We start from the raw sequence: 10093 nt of genomic DNA, 5'->3' as shown, positions 1-10093 counted from the left end.
GCTGTTGCTCGTCAACTGCGATGCAAAGATACTGGCTAAAGTATTAGCCCACCGCCTTAGTCTCCTAATGACATCGCTGGTGCTGCCAGATCAGTTGGGATTCATTCCCGGATGGTCCACCTAACATAATTTGTGTACCCTGTTTACATTTCTGTAACATATCGACCCAGATTTATCCACGTTCGCAGTATTCCTCAATGCCACTAAGGCCTTTGATTCGTTGAAGTGGGGTTACCTAACGGCAGTGATTTGACGTATGGGTTTACCTCAAGCATTTATGACAAGGCTCGCCATTTTGTACTCAGGGCAATCAGCCAAGGTACAGAAAAAATGGATCAAGCTACACACCCTTCCTCCTCACTCAGGGCACATGGCAGGGGTGCGCACTGTCGTCCTTATTGTTTGCGCTGGCAGGCGAGCCACTGGCCTGCAAGCTCTGACAGCATCACCGACAATATTCCTCCAGACTTCTGCTATTATCGCTGTACACTGTTGAGATCACTATATACCTTTGTGACTGTCAAGAGAGTCTGAATGCTGTGTTCTGTGAATTTGTTTACTTTGGAGGCCTATCGAGAATCCAAATTAACTAAGCAAAATCCAATATCTTTTTGTGATATCTTGTAATTCTACTCTCTATGGCTACTGCTCCCTTCTTCCCTTTCTTATACTTGTATGCTCTAGTCTACATCACAGGGTAGAATGTACATATGTCATAGTGTAGTGCTGGGTGAATGCAAAAGACAGTTGGTACTGTGTGCCCAGCTGGTGGATGGGATCTTCTGTTGATAACAAACTTCAATCAAACCTCAACTGCTCTGGAGCCTGATACTTCAAGAATTTCGCACTGGCGTAGTCGGCAGGCCCAAGAAGATCCCAACACAAAGGAAAGTCGCTCAACATAAATTGAAGAAAACTTGGTGAGAGATAACTTTTCATGGTCTTTTCACTTTAAAACTATGAGCTTCTTATAACCACATTACTGGGCATGTCATGAGAATACATCGATGTTCGGCAAATTTAGATTGATACCTTAATGACAACGGAGATACAAACATTCACCTATTGCACTTCTCTTTGCATTCTCATTTGCTCTACCCCACCAACTGGATTTTCTCCTTTCTCAGATGAGGCTTTCTATGCTGATTTAAACGCTTGTCATGCTCTACTACGAGCTTACAGCTTTCTAGCAATCAGACATCAAGGATTGGGAGCTTCACCACATACTCGCCCTTTTCAATATTAGCGGGGTTGGGAGGTGTTCGATGTGGGCTCGTCCTTGCATTTTTGTATTTTTGAGAAGGTGTTTGATGTGGGGTCAACTTCGTGGTTTTTATTTAGCGTTGAGGAGTTGTAAATATATTTGGTGTCTAACGATCTTCTTCGTGACATGGTGCAAGCTATGGCTTGAAAATAAACTTGTTTCCACGTTCCCATGATCTGGTACTTACCTGCTGTAAGAATCGCTTCGCTTCATGTCTCATTGTTTCTGTGTTCCACCCTTCTCTTCCATCATCACAGCACTGTTTCATCTGCAGGAGCGTCATGCGCCACTACGTGACATGAGAATACGTGACTGCCATCTTTGAAATTCTGGTACCAGGGCTTTTTCCTGGCAACGAATTTCTACGTTGTTACATCTCTTCGTGTTTCTTCCTGCGTGGTGTCTCAGTAACTCGCACATTACTTTGGCGTTTCGCACGCCTTGGTGAGTGCTCATGCACTTACTTTCCAGTCTTCTTTCTTGAATAGAAGATTGTACAGCGTGACATCAGATCAGTAAGTGCCAAGCGTTCGTGCTTCGTGTGTGCTTTCTGAGACACTCTCATTTGTTAGCGCATTATTACGGTGACGTGCACACCATCTCCACGTACTTTGACATTGTGCAATTATTATACAATTGTAGAGTTGCTAAATTTTTTACTCTTTAATTGTCTAGTCTTTGACTAATATTTTGTTTTTCTCTTCCATTGCTATTGTTTCTCATAAGTGATATAATTTGTCAAACACCTCTTTCTATGCTTATCATTTTATATGTTTGGTGCAATGCAGAATGTGACCACAGCTCCTTTTTTCCTCGCTAGTCCTGGTGACCCTCCCATAAGATGGAAAAAATGGACAAAGGTGTTTGAGAGTTATGCGAAAGTTTGTGGGGCTTCCTTGAGCACAGAAAGAAAAACGTCTCTTCTTCTTCATTGCTTAGGCTCTGAGGGACAAGAGGTTTTCGACCACCTGCCTGATCTGCCTGCTGCTGAAACGGAAGGCTTAAATGATTACGAGATATGCATTAGTAAATTGGATAAGCACTACCTTCCTAGGATAAGTACAATTTTAGAAAGGTATCATTTTGGTAAGAGAACACAAAGGGAGGAAGAAACTTTTGAAGGGTATATAACTGATTTAAGAAAACTGGCGTCAACCGGTAAGTTTGAAGATGCAACAGATGAACGCATCCATGATCAATTCATGCTTGGGTGCAACATGGACAAGAAGAGGTAAGAACTGTGGCTGCGCGACGAACCTACTCTCGATGAAGTTCTTGTTGTTGCTAAGAGGATTGAGCATTCACTAAAGTGTGTAGCTGTCATTAAAAAAGAGAGCATGAAAGATGTTAAAGTACAGGTGGTTAAAGACAGAATCACAAAGTATAAGGTTAGGGAGAAAGAAAAATTTGGTATAGAGAAGGGAAAGTCTAATGAAAGCATGATACGTTTTAAATGTTTTAGGTGTGATAAGTCGGGTCATCTTGCCATTGATAGGAAGTGTCCTGCATTGGGTCATGTATGTACAAAGTGCAAAAAGAAAGGACACTATTTGTCTGTATGCAGAAGTAGGCCTGAACCGAGAGTTAAAAAAGTTGAGGTTTATGAAGAGGATAAGTGTGATTCCAGTCCTGATGATTTTGAATGTGGACAAATTTTCATTCAAGTTCAGAGCTCGTCTTCCAAAAAATTGTGTCCCTTTGATGAGATTTTGGTCGAAGGAGAACCAACAAGTGTTTTGATTGATTCAGGTGCAAAGATAACAATTGTTTCTAATGCGTTCTATATCAACAAACTCAAAATCAAGATAAAACTTCTGAGACCTGATATCACTCCATTGGCTTATGGAGGCGAGCCAATTAAATTGCATGGGTACTTCTTAGGGCTCATTGAATATAAGGGTAGAATGGTTTCAGGAAAGATTTATGTGTCGAAAAAGGGAGATAGCATCATTAGTTGGATACATCAGGGGGATTTAGGTGTATATCTTGATCCCAACGCAGATCCTCCCATACTTGTAAAGGACAATATATGTGCTGTGGAGAAATCTAGAGATGACAAGTTCATTCATACTCTCACACAAGAATTCCCTGAAGTATTCAAACGAGGTTTAGGTTGCTTAAAGGGATACCAGCATTAAATTAAGCTGAGGGATAGTTCCAATCCTGTTTGTTGTAAGGTCAGGAACGTGCCATTGTCTGTCAGGGGTGATATGGAAAAGGAAATTGAAAAACTTAAGAAAAATGGCATAATAGAAGAAGTAGAAGGGCCGGAGTGGTTAGCTCCGGTAGTCGCCGTACACAAGCCCAATGGAGATTTACGTTTATGCATTGATTTATGCCAGCTGAACAAGAATGTTGTAGTGGACAGGTATTCCCTTCCCAACATTAGTGAACTGCTTGTTATGTTGGGAGAAGCTAAAGTGTTTAGCACGATTGATTTAACATCTGCATATCATCAGATAGAATTGTAACAGTCTTGCAGGGATCTCATGGCCTTCATCACACCACTTGGCACCTTTAGGTTTATTAGGATGTCTTTTGGCCTAGTCTCAGCCTCATTTGTGTTCCAGCGTGCCATGGAAGCTGTTTTGAAAGATCTTGCTGGGGTGTGCATTTATCAGGATGATATACTTATATTTGCCAATAGTGTGGAGGAACATGATGCTCAAGTGAGGTCTCTGCTGACAAAGTTGTGTGAATGTAATCTTACTATAAAATTAGAAAAATGTTGATTTGTTCAGATTCTTTAAATTACTTGGGTCACAATGTAACTGGAGATGGTGTCAAACCAAAGGCAGATTTAGTGGTCACCATTCAAAACATAAGTTCTCCATCTAATAAGGAAGAATTAATGAAATTCTTGGGCATAGTTGAATACTATGCAAAATTTGTAAAACATTTTGCTGATTTGATAACAAACATGAGATCTCTCTCACGGAAGGGTGTAAACTTTGAGTGGTCAGAACTTTGTGAGAGGGAGTTTGCTTGTGTCAAGGAAAGTCTGAGAAAACCCCGTTCTTACAGAGTTTTGAACCAAGGCTCAAGCCAATTCTTACCATGGATACTAGTGTGAAAGGTTTAGGTGCAGTACTGCAACAGCAGGGTCCACATGGCATGAAAACCATTATGTTTTTGTCTCGAAGTTTGAGGGATCCTGAGACTCGCTACTCAGTGGTCGAAAGGGAATCTCTCACTGTTTTCTGGGCGCTTAAAAAACGTAAGAAATTCTTGTGGGGTGTGGATTTTGAAATCAGAACGGACCATAAACCCTTAGTTGAGATCTTTGATAAAAAGGGTCTAGATTTGATTTCTAGTCGTATTACCAAGTGGATTATAGGACTTTAGGAGTATACCTTTTCTCTTAAGTACATTCCTGGTGTTGAGAATAAGATGGCAGATGTTCTTTCGCGTCTTGTCTCCATTGAGAATTCTGAAGAAGATCTGATCGGTGAGGATAGCGACTGGGTGTGCGTGTTGGATCATGGGCACATAACAGAGAAAAGATGGTGTGAAGAAACTGATCTTGATGATACTCTTAAAGAGGTGATGTCATTGATTCAAGATAATTGGGTAAGTGCCAAAGTAGGTTCAGAATTAACCAAACCTTTTTGGTATGTGAGACATGAACTGTCTATTGATAAAAGGTTACTGTTCCATGGTACTAGATTATTCCCACCAATAAGTCTCAGAAAAGAATTAGTAGATTTGGCCCACGTCACTCATGCTGGAGTCACAAAAACTAAAGAAAGATTACGCATGTCGTACTGGTGGCCAGGTATGGACAAGTTGGTTGAGAGAGAGAGATACGTGAGTGCATTCCGTGTACCCTAAGTGACACATCCAAATTTCCTAGCTTACAACCCATGACTTTGAGGAGACGTCCTAAACTTCCTTGGGAAGAGGTTGTATTAGATATCTTGGGTCCGATTCACAATAATGTTTCTCAAGTGTTCCTCTTGGTATTAATAGACATGTATTCTTGCTGGCCAGAGGTATTTTTATGTCTAATATTGATTCTGGTCATGTTATTAAATGTTTAAAAGAATTGTTTTCAAGGGAAGGGATTCCAGAGTCTATCCTAACCGACAATGGCGTCCAGTTTGTCTCTAAGGAGATGGAGGAGTTTTTGACCTCCAGTGGCATAGCTCATAAAACTTGCTCTCTCTATCATCCCGAGGCCAACGGAATGGTGGAGAGGTTTAACAGAGTATTGAAAGAGACCGATACCGTAGCTAAATCCTTGCACCTTTAGTGGAAAGGGGTAGTCCTTAAGGAGATAGGAGAATACAGATTGTCTCCTCATCCCACTACGGGGAAGACCCCTTTCTTTCTTTTTCGAGGTAGAGTTCCTAACACTAATCTTGAGCCTTCCTGGGTTAACAGCTATTGCATTTCCAAAGGAAAAGAATGTGTTTCCAATGGGGAAGATGTGCAGTTGAGAGAGGAACGAAAGGCGCTTCAAAGGAAAATCTATTTTGACTATAAAAAATCTGTAAAGAAAGTAGAAGTGAAAGTTGGTGATTGGGTGGCAATCAAGTGACCCGGTTTTCTTGGTAGCTCGACTTCTAAATATCTGAAGCCTTTGGCAGTTATCAAGGTCTTTAATAATACTTTGAAAACGCAGGACCATTGCATTTGGAATCTCAATAGAGTGGAGGTGTTGAAAGGTACATTTGATTGTGATTTTGATTTAAATGCAGAGTATTGTTTAAATCCATCCAATCTTCTTCTTACATTCCTCAAAAAGTTGGTGGTGTAGAAAATGCTCGACATTCTTTTAGAGTAATCAAACGCCCCAGTTACTTAACGAATATGTATAAGAATTGGTATGTAATGTTAGATGTATTCCTTGTATATAGTTAATGAAGGAAGGGAGATGTGTGGTATCTTGTATTTCTCCTCTCTATGGCTACTGCTCCCTTCATCCATTTCTTATACTTGTATGCTCGAGTCTACATCACAGGGTAGAATGTACATATGTCATAGTGTAGTGCTGGGTGAATGCAAAAGACATTTGGTACTGTGTGTCCAGCTGGTGGATGGGATCTTCTGTTGATAGTAAACTTCAATCAAACCTCAACTGGTCTGGAGTCTGATACTTCAAGAATGTCATGCTGGCAGTGGAGCCACTGGCCTGCAAGCTCTGACAACATCACTGATAATATGCACTCAGATATTCCTCCAGACTTCTGTTATTATCGCTGTACACTGGTGACATCACTATATACCTTTGTGACTGCCAAGAGAGTCTGAATGCTGTGCTCTGTGAATTTGTTTACTTTGGAGGCCTATCGAGAATCCAAATTAACTAAGCAAAATCCAATATCTTTCCTCTAACTGACTACACACAAAAGTTTCAGCCAGATTACCCACTAAAATGTTGTGACTCAACTCTGGGTGTAGAGATTTCAGGAAGTAACACGAACTTATGCGGGCAAATTATGGCAACATGTTAACCAGCTGGCTGTCCCTACCCCTGTCCCTTGTGGGACGAGTCTCCCTTATGAAAATGGTCATACTGCCGAAGTTTTTATATCTTTTTCTTAATATTCCATACTCACCAGGGAGACACTTCTTTACAATGCTTAGAACACAGCTGATACGCTTGGCTTGGGTGGGCAAATAATCCTGCTAAATGGGAGATCATTCAAGATGGCAGGCTTTGAGGCCCCAGATATGGAACTCTACTTTTTATGTGCACAAGTGCATTATACAATATATTGGTATAAACCATCATCATACATGACACAGTAAGCCATAGAACTGGGTCAGATGACCACGATCTCTGCCACTGCTTATTTGGGGCCCCGGAATTGTACGGGTGCCCCCGCTGACTCTACTTGTTGCATGCACTACTGAAGTATGGGACAAACTTGACAAAAAAATTAAAGAAAACTCTTTTATATTCACCGCTCCTCCCATTATTATATCAGATATCAGCTCCGGTCACCCAGGACCTTGCTTGCCGAAACATGCTACTCTGCGCCCGCACTATTGCCTGGGGAGACCTGTATAGAGATGGCCCGTTCGTAGACAGAGACACCTTGTTCGCTGATAGGCAGACATCACCTTTAGATGTTTATTGATATATCAGACTGAGACACACAGTAAGAGCTGCAGCTCCTAATTTTCCGCAGGAACCCCCCACCCTTAACATGTTACACACCCTACTAAACGAAGAAGGAGCTAGGCACTTGATTTCCCTCCTATATCACATGGCACAAAAAGAGAGGCCTGACATGTGTGTAGGAGCTCAATGGAGTTGGGATCTGGAGTTGTCAACCTCCATCACAGTTGCACAGTGGCTCTACTGCTGCCAGCAGACAGAATGAATAGCATCAAGCAGCAGTCTGGGCATCATCCATTATAATGACTACATAGGCTTTAATATACTCCTGCAAAATTATACCGCTATAACCTCCGCCAAGACGACAGATGCACAAGATGCGCTATGGAAGGTGCTGACTTCCGACATCTCGCATGGTCATGTCCCCGGATTCAAACTTATTGGAATGAGATCGAAGAGGCATTCACCTAATGACTGATCAAACACTCATACTCACGCCATTGGTGGCAGTGTTGGGACACACTGGAGAAGTAGAGGCAGGATGATGAAAATATCTATCACTATGTCTTCTTTTAGCTAAAAGGCGGATCACATGTTGATGGGGAAGGTGACGAGCACCAAAATTCAAAGATGGCTACAAGATTTAATATACTGTAAGGAGCAGCTAATTACATATGCTGATCTGCTGTTCCCTAGCTCCAGACTCAGGGATATATGGGGACCATTAGAGGTCCACCTTCTAACCCAGGAGCAAGACAATATTGATGACTACACAGTAGCTCAAAGTCCCACCCTACGACCCTTAATTGATAATGACCTCAGCACTCTAGAAACGTTCTTATAACTCTTCTGTCATTGCAACTCTCCTCACACTCGCATGGAAAGACCATGATTTGTGCAACTCCATAACTATTACAAATTAACAGTGTCCCACATATTGATTTGCTGATCGCAGCTTTGCCTATGGATGTTCCATTGTGCCCTAGCGGAACAGGTATGGGTGAATGAGGCATTAATACATGTCTATTGCATGGTATAATACGGTATGATGTAGCACAAGACGGTTGTAACTGCTGAATGTTATTCTTGATTTATCTATCCTTTTATAAATCCAGGATGAATTTAATCTTTGTGAGTCAAACGAACACTATCAATAAAAAAATTACATAGCCACTATAAGCCATATGTGTAATGTTCTCCATACAAAGTAAAAGACTGTCACTGTAAACTGACGGATACATTTCAAATTTGCTAAAGTCAGCAATAAAGTTTGTTCAAAAAAAATCAATAAAAAAATAAAAAAAAAAAAATCTTGAGTGTCTTTCCAGATTTGTACAGCCAACTGCTAAGAAATCTTGACTGCATATATGAATTTGCACCATCACTCATTAATTTTCCAAGTAAATTAAGATCAGAAGTAGAACTCTCTAAAAATACTCAGAACAACACTCAACATTCCATCCCTTCGCTCCTCAACAGACTGGAAGGCAGAGAATGTCCATGTTTTTGCAGATGAAATGCGTATCTGGGCTGTAGGCAAGGGAGTGTGATTTGACCAGCTTTTTAGTCACATTTATTGTGGCAAAGGGCACTTGGCTATTGTAAAGCATGTATCTATCTCAGTGCCTAGAAACTCTGTGGCAAAGCGCATGCTATGTACAACGCACAGCAGGCAGTTGCTCTGAGCATAGAACCACCTCTCATCAGGAAAGAGAGAAAAGCATTCCACAAAACATGAGACAGTTGAACATAAAATGGTGGCTGACATTGGACTTTTTCACCTCCTCTTCACATTGTCTCGTAGAGCCCACAAATCTCCAAAATAAATGAGACTTCTCATGCACGTTTTTGGATTGATATTCAATGCAGTCCTTTGATTCTCTTTTCAACAGGGCAAAGGCAGGAGCCTAAACTGCCTTAAAAGTGTGTTAAACGGACAGCTGATCATGAGAACTGCCACAACTACATCCTCTGTAATTTTCTCCAGACCGGCTATTTCTGTTTTGCACGAGCTATTGACTGTAGAGTTTGCTGTAATAAAATGCAATTTAACAAACCTGCAACATCAATTAAAATAGTGGAGTTCAAACTGCAATTAGGTCATCAACACACAGGCCTCATTAAGTGTTATTCCTGAGTTTGGTTTCAAATCACAAAAAAGCAGAGTGCATTAATCTGTTATGACTTCTTTTGTTTCCTTTATTGATTTGTCCATACTATTTCACAAAATTCTGGCCAAGCCATGTTTCCTTCCTTGGAGCATCGTGGTACTAGAAGAAATAATAAAACCATATATAACCTGCATTTACATAGTAAAGAAAGTGTTTTTCAAATAGTCAAGCAACCTTGCTGCACTGAATAACACTGGAAAGGCAGAAATGGGCTGTATTAAACATCATATTGTGCATTCCTGTCTTTTCCCAGCGCTGATGCACAATGCGTTGCCTAGCGCCAACGCAGGGCATCCTACCACAATGGTGCATGGGTGCCTGTGTTGTAAGCAGGATTGCTCTTTGTGCAGGAAGGGGCACCTTCTTGCACAAAAACAATCCCCTGAGGCAATATCCACTTTCTTAATGCAGCACATATAGAAAGAAGAAGATATGAGTAAATAAACATATTTCTCCTTGTTACTCCTCACCAGTGGAGGCATAGCAGTTTTAGCACTACGGCGTATGGTAAATCTGGAAATGTATCAAAATCATGGGTGTTGTGTGAGAACGCCCATGCACCACCCATGGAACACCTCCTTGGGTCACAGT

The sequence above is a fragment of the Triturus cristatus genome, chromosome 8, assembly GCF_964204655.1.
Source record: "Triturus cristatus chromosome 8, aTriCri1.1, whole genome shotgun sequence".
NCBI lineage: Eukaryota > Metazoa > Chordata > Amphibia > Caudata > Salamandridae > Triturus > Triturus cristatus.
Note: the sequence above shows the minus strand (reverse complement) of the source record.